Source organism: Diadema antillarum, unplaced genomic scaffold (assembly GCF_040938485.1).
Source record: "Diadema antillarum isolate AM-2024a unplaced genomic scaffold, OU_Dant_1.0 seq00000853_RagTag, whole genome shotgun sequence".
In the NCBI taxonomy this organism is placed as follows: domain Eukaryota; kingdom Metazoa; phylum Echinodermata; class Echinoidea; order Diadematoida; family Diadematidae; genus Diadema; species Diadema antillarum.
In genome coordinates, this window is record NW_027271724.1 from 897,937 (window position 1) to 910,324 (window position 12,388).

The following is a 12,388-nucleotide window of genomic DNA, read 5'->3' on the forward strand; positions in this document are numbered from 1 at the left end:
CGAGTATTCAATTTCATTTCGTGTCATTCATATTAGATTATATTTCATGCAATTTAGAGAGAAATTCATTCAATTTAACGACTCAAGGTTGGCATGCAAGCTTGGTAGACGTTCAAATTCGTGCCAAATACCAGTTCGATTTCATTTATAAAACACAACTTCGCACTTTGAAGGTTCGAATTCCATCAACATAACACAACTTATACTGGCCTTTTTTTCACTGTCATACGATTGGATGATATAATTTCATTTTCATTTCAAAGTCTCATTTAATTATCGTAATTGTAATGGATGTATATGTCTTTCCTGTCGACCTTTCTGTCACTTTCAATTCATCCAAAACAGTATGGATGTAACATTTAGGAAATAGCTATATCCCAGAATTAGGGGTCCTATAAGTCCGGGAAAATCCATATTGATCCATTTTGATTCCATCCCTTAGTTCCCCGCTTCCATATCATAAGTTGCTGCAATCGGATCAGCCGTATATAGACCTGTTTCACCAAAGGGTTATATCGCCAATTTTGCTGGTTGTCAAGGTCATGCTTCTTCCACTAATTCTGTCTGTATTTGAGATGTTCAGGCATACTCTGTAGTGTAGCAGCGGCTATAAAATCGTGTATGAATAAAATGAAAATGTATGTGTTTGAAAGTGGGGTATTGCGAGTTATTAGCTAGTATGAGTAAAAAAAATCACATTTCAAGGTACTAAGTTTGCATATTTAAACAACTGAATAACTACAAAGAATAAAAGCAAAAACGATTTGAATTTGAATGCGTTGAGCTTGCATTTTTAATTTGAATGCCCTTTTACACCCTTATGTGAGAAACTCATGAAATCGCATCCTGATAAAATTAAATTGATTGAACTAGTTACCTTTCTGAATATCGACCTCGGTGATGATTCAAATACACTCGAACTTGAATGACCTCACACACAGATTCACACAAACATGCAAACACAGACACACACACACATCCGCAGATATCTATGTTTACATAATGTATACAAATGCTTACATTTTAGGGTTTTTGTCTACATAAATTACCGTAATGAAAATGAATGAGTATGCAATTTACGTATAGCATTTTACCTTATTTATCAGATAAAAAGTTTATATACCTTTCCCCTATGACAAAATAAAACTATTCATATTCTTTCTCCCGTATAGGGCGTCAGATGTATTGGTCCTTTCACTCAACAGACGGTGGAACGTTGAAAATCATGCGCGCGCAGATGGACGGAATCACGTCCCCTCGCATTTTCTATACTGTGCGCAACATTTGGCCCTATGGTTTGGTGTTTTACCGCGGTCGAATTCACATGCTTTCCGCCTATTCCGAGCTATGTGGAAATCCAACGCTGATCTCAATCGTGAATGGCACAATCCAATGCATCAGAACGTCTCACCCGACTGACTTGACTGACGCTTCACAACATCTTTCGCTTCATTATCGTCTTCAAAAAAGGGATTTGGTGTTCGGAATGCGTCCCTATAATAATTATCCACAGGAAGAATAGAGAAGACTGGCATTTTTTTCTTAATGTGCTGGACAGCTCACAAGTTCATTTGTTCTTCACTTAAAGTACCATAGATAAACATCAAATAAATATTGTAGGGCTCCGGGTTCGCTCTCATATTCGTAGAGGCAGTACAACTTGGTGGTAGTTAGGAGGCAGCTGACACACGGTCTTGCTTGTACGAGATCTGCTGGCGAACTGTCCTTCCCAGCAATTTTAGTGTATATCTTATCCAGGCATTCCAATAAGATGTTACAATCTATTCTTTCTTGTAAACACAATATTTAGCCTACAATAAACCGGTACAATCTTTCCTTCTACGAATCTATTTTCTTCCAGTTTTTCTTCACTTACAGACTCTTACTCTTATTGTATGACTTCAAGTCGAGTCACTTAAGCAACTTAATTATTATTGGATTTCCCCATATAAATCAATGAATGCTACAAATCATACAAGAGTATTCAGTCCACTACTATGTTGAGAGGTTTTCTCTCTCTTTTAAAGTGCGTCCGCCACGAAGCGTCTCCGGAGGCTTTCGGGTTTTTCGGGTTTTTCGGGTTTTTCGGGTTTTTCGGGTTTTTCGCCCTTTGGTCCGCCCGTCAGTCCGTAATCATAGTGGACAGCGTAACTAAAAAAAAAAACCGTTAGAGGTATCCTGAAGAAACTTTGCATGTATATGTATTAGTGGGCGAAGTTGTGCCTATCAATTTTGGGGTGCACATGATCAAGGTCAAAGTTCAAAGGTCAAGGTCATTTTTAAAATTATACTATTTCCCCCATATCTAAGCAGTGGCTGAAGGTATTTTCTTGAAACTTAGTGTGTACATGTACTATCATACCAAGAGAAGATTCTCTAGACAGCGTTTTGGGTCATGAGGTCAAAGGTCAAATGTTAAGTGAAAATGTTGATTTTTCATACTTTTCTCCATATCTCGGAAATGGTTCAGGGTATTTTTAGGAAAGTTAATACGTATGCATGTACTGACTGGCAGTGATTATCTAGGGACTTCATGGAGGCAAAGGTCAGGGATCAAATGGCAAGGTTGATACCTCACTTTTTACGTCATACTTATGCAATGTCTTCAGGGTTTTTCTTGCCAAAAAGTCAAAAGTCGAAAGGTCAAAGGTCAATTGAAAGTGCTAAATACATGTTCTGTTAGGAAATATAGCCATTCATCCAGGGAATATTCAAAACATGTGTGACAAACATGTCATTGTAATATTTTGCCAATTATGTTAAACTGTCATCACACATCGTTAAGACGTACTATAGACCGATCAGGAGGCATGCCAGACACCAAAGTGACATTAGTTCATCCTGCTAGTTCATCTTGCTTTCTAAGTGATTCGTGATATATCATATATGCACAATTCATCATTGTCAGTAACGTGTCAAGTACGTGTCAAACAAGAGTAATATCTATAATGATAGTTATAAACATGACTCTAAAAACTCAATATGCTCCCTATGCGACCCCTTGTTTCTTTTGACGCAGATGTCGTTTCATTGTATTCCTGTCTCTACTAATCCACTAGTACTCGGCAGTCGTAGATATATCTCCAGCTTATATCACATGTTTCTGTGATGGGAAGGATATATTAAGTATACGATGAAATTTCAAAAGTTGCCCATTATCACAGAGTAGCGCGGTAACGACACAAATTTCATCACGGCTTATAAAGATTAATGACCAGTCGCTCTTTGGTTGTAGACGGTGGCATTTCTCCTTGTGGGAAGGTATATAGGTGTAATTAAAGATTTCACTTCTCTCTCTCTCTCTCTTTGATAATTTATAAACGTGTTGGCGAAATAATAAGCGCGCATCCTGACGACAGTGCATTATTACGTCACAATACAATGACAACGATTGTAAAAGCATACATAAATAAAAATTGGCACGATTGATTTACAAGTAATTTCTCTGAAGACGCAGCTGCGGTGGTGATGCAAAAGAATTTTATTCCTTTCAAATCAACATACACATAAATTAACTTTAATTATAGTGTATAGATAATCTTCAGTGTGTCGATGCTGGGTGCTAGAATGCCCAGCTTTGATGCTTTAACTCTTTATGGTGAAACCACCCTGTGTGCCACGTTTTCCGGGACACGAAGGTAGTCATGCTTTGAGAAAGAATTTTGTTTTTCTTATTTGTATAACCTCTACAAATTTCTGTTAAAATGGGCATAATAGTAAGCAAAGTTAAAGAGGAGTGCCAAACTTTGTTTCGATATGAATTTTATGACGAATCTATTTTCAATTTCTCTTTCGAATTACCAGTTGCTACATTACTGTAAAGGCATGACTTTTGCACATAAAACCGTGACAGAAACTTAGAATGTACGAGCAAATCTATTTGGGAACTCCGCTTGATAGTCAATCACCACATAGAATGCAAGCCGTATATGAGAGGAACAAAAGCACGAAAAACGCTTTCATTGTGCCGCGGGATTAGCAGGGATTAGCGATTTGTCGATCGCTTTTGGCGGCTTTGTTTATTGAGCAGAATATGCGAAGTTGGCTTGCCGTCGACTGAGCTGGACGTGCGAACGTGGCACATAAAGAGTTAAAGCGCACACCCTTGGTAACACGGTTTCAATATTGTTATGGCTAAATTTTTGCTATTGTTCTCTCAGTATCAACACTTGAGAAAGAGTGAGTCGCTCGAAAATTTGTCTGCAGAAATAAACCGTTGGTGAATACAGCATGAACCATTATATATATATATATATATATGTATATATATATATATATATATATATATATATATATATATATACAGGGCTCGACCCTAACGGTGGCCCGTTGGCCCGGGGCCACCAAAAATGAAAGTTGGACCACCAAATTTCAAAAAAGGGGCAAATTTGGAGGCCCGCCTCGGCCAACAAAATTTTTGGAAAAGTGTGTCAATTAATTCGTAACTTTTTTCACCGGAAATTAGCAGTTAAATTTCTTTAAAGGATGGATGAAAAGGACTGAATGAGTGCATGAGAGTGGGTGTTGCGAGTTTGTTGAGGTTTATTTATGAGTAGGTTCTAGATATGTCCAACTTCCAATTCTTACTATGATAAAACTTAGATATTTGCCTCATTAAAAAAACAGGACTTTTAATGTTTTTATTGGGGTTTTTTCGGGGCCACCAGATTTTTCTCTCTCTCCACCAAAAATCTGAAATTGAACAAAAAAGTTAGTGTAGAGACCTGATATATATATATATATATATATATATATATATATATATAATTCATCCCGTCGGTTACGTGTCAAATAAGTGTGATAGTAGCTATAAACATGACTCTAACAATTTAATATCAGGTCACTGATAGTTTACGTAGCTTCTCTCTCCCTATGCGACTCCTGGTATCTTTGCAAGTGCCGTTTCATTGTACAGTATGTCCCCCTCCCCCCCCAAAAAAAAAAAAAATATATATATATATATATATAATCAGTTTTTCGCATTGACAACACCAAATGTGACTAAGCTGTCTAAATGCTACTTCACAGTCTTAAAAGATAACAGTTTAGCTCTATTTTGCAGAAAATCCCATTCAATTTGGATAAGCGGTCACAGAGAAATGTGGATTGTTGTAAAGCATGTCATGAGTCTGATTCTTCCAAGTTTAGCACTTCGATGCTCTTGCATGTGAATACAATAGACAGAACTTGGATGGAAGAGATTTCTGACATCCTCTACAAAACTCATCATATCTCTTTGACCACTGAAGCAAATCGAATGGGGTTTTCTGTAAGATGTGGGCAATGAGTTGTAGTTTCATACCCAGAATTTGTATTTAGATTGATTCACTAGTTTTAAAGATATCAATGCGAAGGGTCCCGTTGTAATTCTTTTTTTTTTGGGGGGGGGGAGGTGGGGACATACGGTATTGCTGTCTCTAATAAGCTACTAGTACTCGGCAATCGTAGATACATGTATATCTTCAGCTAATATTACATGTTTCTTTGATGGGCGGAATATATATTCTAGTACGATGAAATTTCAAAATTTGGTAGCGCGGTAATGACACAAATTTCATCACGGCTTATAAAGATTAATAACCAGTCTCTCTTTGTTTGTAGGCGGTGGCATTTCTCTTTATGGGAAGGTGTATAGGTGTAATAAAAGACTTCACTTCTTTCTCTTTTTGAAAATTGATATACATATGCATATATATATGTGTGTGTGTGTGTGTGTGTAATTCATCCTGTCAGTTACGTGTCAAGTACGTGTCAAACAAGAGTGATAGTAGCTATTAACGTGACTCTAACTACTCAATATCAGGTCGCTGATACTTTACGTGGCTCCTCTTCCCCTATGCCACTCCTGGTTTCTTTGCAAATGTCGTTTCATTGTATTGCGGTCTCTAATAATCTACTAGTACTCGGCAGATATAGGTGTTACAAAAAACATTTCCCACTTTTGATCGTTTAATAGTTCAAAAACTATATATCAGATAACACTGACATTGATATAAGCAATAGCTGAAGAGTGTACAATTTTGGAGGTAATTTAAAAGCGATAGCATTAATCAGTTTCATTAAATTCTAGATTTATTTTGAAGTTAGGTGTCAGGTTTTGCTCTATACAAAATTTCAATTTTGGACAGAGGTCAATCAGTGTGTATGGCAGTATGTGGTTCACACCCTGACCCACTGAGCTATTGAAAGCCCTAGTTCGGTGTTCGTCCCAAACTCATTCTCTTTGCTCATGTGGTCAGAAGCTATAGTGTGTGTATGTGTGCCACACACATACACACACTATAGGCTTGTGGGGGACTGTTTTTCTTTTTCTTTTTCTTTTTTTTTTTTGCAAAAGACAAAGGGATTGCATGTTCGTATCCCCGATTTTTTTTTTGCATGAAATATAAGGTGGGAGGGAAGTGGCAGCAAAAAAATATGAAGACTCTTTTGGTTCTTTTCATTTCGTTTTGTTTTGTTTTTGTTTCTCAGCCGACTTTCGGTCGAAAATCACACCTCAAAAATATGGAGACCTTTTGGTTGCTGTTTCTCTTTTCTTGTGTTTTAGTTTTTGAAAGACGATTTTAGACACTCCCACTTTTGAAAACGTAGCATCGCCCTGTATAATGCAACAATGAAATCAATACAATGGAATAATAGATATCTATATCATTTGAATGTAATAATGTAGTAATAATGTCCTTATATCTACTACGTTTCTATTATCTAAAGCAATCATCCCCAGGGACATTGTTACGTTAATCGATGGAGTGGGGGTGGGACAAAACATGGAAAATATTATGTGAGAAAGCAGAGAGACCGAGAGGGGGAAAGAATGGGAGGAGCAGGGGCGTCGATCCGTTGTCACGATTGGGAGAGGGGAACTTGGAGTTTGAATAATATCAGTGCAAGGGAGCGGAGCGACCGAGCGAGGGAGGGGGGAGGTGTGGGATGGGGGTATCCCGCACGAGGAAGATTTTGCACTTTCAGACCTGAAATTCAGCGATATGGTGCACACTTTTGGTGCATTGTTGAATTTTATAAAACAAAAGTAAGAAAAAGAAATATTCATGGATAATTAAATGAATTAATCGTGGTATCTCATCTCTCTTTCCGAGTGTGCGTTATCACTGTGCTGGCCTACTAAAATTAATGATATACATGGAAGTTGTCAGGGGAAGGGGTAGGTTGTGAAAAGGGTACTCCCCTCCCACACGATGGAACTTTTGCATTTTTAGGATTGACATAAAAAGATCTGATGCACACTTTTGTGGAATCATTCGGAAAATAATTGTCAATCCCCAAAGTGTGCAGAGTCTAAATCAATGGATGGGAACCGAGCGGGAGAAAAGTAAATTAAAAGAGGATTAGGGAACTTTTACAATTAGTACAATAAGTAATGGATATGATGTACACTTAAAAGAAACATTCGGAAATCTGTAAATCTAAATGTATTGTGGGAAAAGGACCGAGCGAGAGAGAGATTTTGCTATATCAGAACTGAAATTCAACGATTTAATTGGTGCATACTTTGAGTGAAATCATGCACATGCATACAGTTTACACGGAATTTTTCATTTTCCCCCGCCTTCCAAATCTCCGGTCCAAATCTTTGCCTCCTCCGGTGTGTGGAAGTGCGTCAATTACAGATATATTCATTGCTTCATTCGTTAAACACATCGATTTATATATCGTCATTTTATGTTCATATGTTCATGAATTATGTAAATTTTGTGTAAGTAATTTTCGCTAAACGGAATAGATGAGTAGAGTATGAACTGCTGAATTGGTATGTAAATAGTGTGATTCTGTATGATTGTATTAATGAAATATGAAAAACTTAGTATATCATACACGGGCTTTAGCTATTACATTAGATTTTAGCATGGTCACTGTTGTTACAGGTACCATCTCTGTTTGCCCAGAAATACACAAATGTGTCACCAAATCTTTCATGAAAGTTGTAATTGGCACTGAGAAATTTTCAATTGATATGTTTACTCGTAGAAATCATTACATAATTATCATCTGAAGCATATTTACGGAGTTGCTTGTTTCTTTCTGTATTAACATAAGTCTCCATCAGTATTATATATATATAGATATATTACCAGATTACAGAGAGATAGATTTACCTATATATATATATATATATATATATATATATATATATGTGTGTGTGTGTGTGTCCAGGTAAATGTATTTGTAGAAATAATACATATATATATATATATATATGTACATATACATATATATATATATATATATATATATATATATATACATATGTACATATACATATATATATGTATATATATATATATATATATATATATGTACATACAAAATCTATTTACCTGGACAGATATATATGAATGAATACTTTGAAAGATACATACATACGGTGACGGTACAGGAATTGTACCAAAAAAAAAATGTATTTGTCTATTCATCCTAGTTTAAATTCAAACAGCTAAGGAATGCCTATTTGATGGATTAAAAGAATTCGTGACGACTACGGATGTTTCATCAGGTACACAATGAATTCATTGAAACAAAAATCGGAGAACCTTTCATTTTAAGAAATATGAATGTCAGAACTGTTGAAATGAGTTCTATGGTGGTTTTGGCCGCCTTAATTTGATGGAGTGAAATGTAATTATATCATACAACGACATTTCAGTATGATACTTATAATATCCCTTTTTTAAATAAATCAATGTCGCTGGAAGTTAGAATTTCATACTGAGCGCATATTTTGAAAAGTTGAAGAAACTTTAACCCTTGACATCAATTTTGTCAAAGAATTTTGTTAAGAAAAACATAACAAAGGAATATTCTTTTTAAACATGAAATAACAATTGATGATAAGAGTTTGTTAGTTGGTCATCATGTAAGCAAGAACTAAAATGTGTTGTAACTAAATCTTATCCAGTTGTGGTATTCGCCCAAATATGCAATTTAAAGAAATGCTATCATAAGATGAAAGCAATCCATCCAGTTTATAAGGCTTGACTTTAGAGATGGGTCTTGCCACTGGGTATTAAAGATATCACTACAAAAAAAATGAAAAGAGTTTATTAGGTTGTAATAAGCAGACATCTTCCAGTAATAGTCGATCTCCGGCAACTTACTTTTGTGATTCGCGATGCCAGTTTAATTTTCGTGGATTTTATTTATCACTAGAGAAGACTCGTTTCTCCACAACGTACAAAATCAAATGGGATACCCCTTTGAAATAGTATCAGTAAACGAAACAACTTGTTGTATACCATACATTTCCTCGCGACCTTGCTTCTTATTGCCACCTTTTCCAGTTTGATTGCGGTCGTAGTGAGCGACGTAGTATGTTCTTCCTTTCTCGTTTCTTGTGGTTATAAAGTCATCTAAAATGAGAAAAGATTTCTACTGCATCTTGTCGACAAGTGGCAACTGTGTGAACAGACACCCGCTCTGACTACCAAGGACATTTCGCATCTATTCTGGTACAATCGACATAGTGTTCGCCGTAACGAGCTTCCTTGAACTAAAAGAAGTGCGAGAAAGATAATCCGATGTTCAGTAGACGCGAAGTTGTTGTTTTGACGTGTAAGTGTAGTTGATGGTTTGTTGCATGATGCTCATGCCGCTACTGGAACCCATTTTTGAGAGATCCTTGTGAATATAAAAGGTATTCATTATCACACATCTACTTTATCCGAACGCAGACACAGTGAAAATAAATTGTGCTCTTTTTGCGGGGTGAAGAGAATCTTTTACGATCATATAAGATATCTGGCTTTAATCGGATGTTTGTTTGTATAACGATTCTCCTTGTAATTAATCAACACTCAAAACGCATCTTTATTGTGATTTTATATCTATGTTTTACTGTTAAAGAGATTCGAGCGTTGCTAAATCGCTCGAGGGGAAGAATCAGAGAAGATCGTCAGAAACAAAACACTCTGCTGAAAAGCAAATGCTGAAGAATCTTCTCAAGCGACTTGAACAACTCAATAGAGAAAACGTAAGCCACACTACTCTTCACTGAAAGTATTGTCCAGGTTTGATTTCTATCATGGGGTAACATTTGCAAATGTTATGCAGAAACACTTCAGGTGTTATAAGATCAATCCCAACAGCAGAAGTTGCGAGATGGGAGTAAACTAATCAGCTTTCAAAAGATGCACTTTTAGTGACTTTGAAGGTGGGTAAGTATATTATTAAAGGATCATCGATTAAACATTGTTTTTAAATTGCCTCGTGATGTGGTCCATTAAGTCTAATATATAAATCATCACTTTATTCACAAGCAGTTTGATTTCACTGAGGTGAACCTTGCACGTCATTATTACGTTGCAGCAGGGATTAATTCAGCATAGCATACATTGTATGACACATTTTGTGGAATGTCACTAATGACATAATAATTGCTACAAGGGATTGGTTTAGTTCATTTCTGCATTCCATTTCCCTTACGATATAAATAACAAAAATTGACGATATCCCATAATCATATGTATTGTTGCAAAGCATGATACACATTATGATGAACGATTAAATAAAGAAAACATTATGGGGCGAAGAAATTAACGGTTACAGTTCGTTATTCCGAAGGTTCGTTATTCCGAAGGCTCTTTAGTCCGAAGGTTCGTTATTCCAAAGGTTTGTTTTTCCGAATTTCATTTTTGGATCAACGAACCTTCGGAATAACGCCACAAATGTTCGGATTAACGAACCCTCTTTCATTTTCGGATTAACGAACCTCTAGGTATAGGAAATTTGTGTGTTTCGGATTAACGAACCTTCGGAAAAACGAACCTTTGGAATAACGAACCTTCGGAATAACGAACAGCACCCAAATATACAACAATGTCAGTTTGAATGTAAATTGTACGATACAATGGTCATTAGGAACAGTTCAAATTGGATTCAATAAAGATGCATTTAAATTCACCTGTAATAGATAGTAGTTAACTCTAAAAAGAAATGGTTAATGTTACAAAGGTAAGTCGTGTGTTTACGGTCACAGTTTGCAGTTAATGTCCTTTGATGGATGTGAGAAAAATATCAGGTAGATTCTGGTTTGTCGTTTGTATGTGTGTAATTAGTTATAGAAAAGGGATTGTTCTAATGATATAATGCTGTTTTATTATGACCACATGTTTGTTTGTGGTTTTTTAAGCACATAGCCTTGTTATTGCTGTGTGGTTACATATTCATCTTGTTCTTACGATTACATATCTACCGTTCTGAATTACAGTTTTGAAATTTATGTTATATAGGACTATAGATTACTCATTTTAGCTTGAATTATTACATGCGAGACATAGTCATAATGCTTCAAAAGAAGACAACCTTCACCGTCATAATTTAATGTCTATCCTTTGTATCCTTCCTATATCCAATCACAAATAATAATAACAAATAATTAATCAATTATTTAAAGACCAGAATGAACAATAAAGGCAATTTTCTTGTCTAAAATTTGTCAATTTCATAACTGAAAATGTGAGATTTGTACGCTATAATTTTGATTTGATTTGATTTGATTCATTTAGTCTCTGTATGCCATTTTTTTCAAATACTTCAACTTTCTGCAATTTCATAAACAAAGTACAAAATACTGGTAGTACACTTTCAACAATTATCATCTTTTCGTCAATTATACAATGCATCTGTAATATAATTACATGAGTAACATCTTAATAATTTGCCTACAGAACGATTGCCAAGAATAAGCGCAAAGCTTGACTTTGGCAACCGATAACAAATAACATTACATGAAGAAAAACAAGAGGGTCCAACATGATACTCGTGGAATAAGGGTTACATAATATACATTATCTATACACTAATATTTACTTATGAGTAAATTTTGTGTATAGATGGTAGCCTCGCGTCCTCGAGTGTACCCCCTAAAACATACCTTTAGTAAACTTTACATTTTCCCTTTCTTCTATGCTTTTTAGCGATATAAGAATAATTTAATTGCTCGAACAATGCGATCACGTTTAAGATTTTAATGAATACATTTCAGACGAATGGCAAAGTGAAAGTGGCTCGCTCGCTCAGCCCGTACTCATAGTAAAATTAATAGTTTTCATAAGTTATGATCATAGTCCTTTGCAGTGATTTTTTCTACTATGTTTAATTCTCTAGAAATTTGAATTAAAATGTTCTATTTTGTGCTCTGTTTTTACAAAAAGTCCCTACAGTGGGAGGGGGTATCCCCCCCCCCCCCCCGCTCGTTCGCTTCGCTCCCTCGCCGAGGATCTTATACCATCACATGATGTGCCCCCGTCGAGATTTTTAAAAAAAACACACACACACAGAAGTGTTCCGGCGCGCTTGTCGGTCACTCGTAGTAAGCAAGGCTTGTTGCTTCCGGCCACCTACTCAAGTGTATTGTCTGACAGTCTGATTTAAT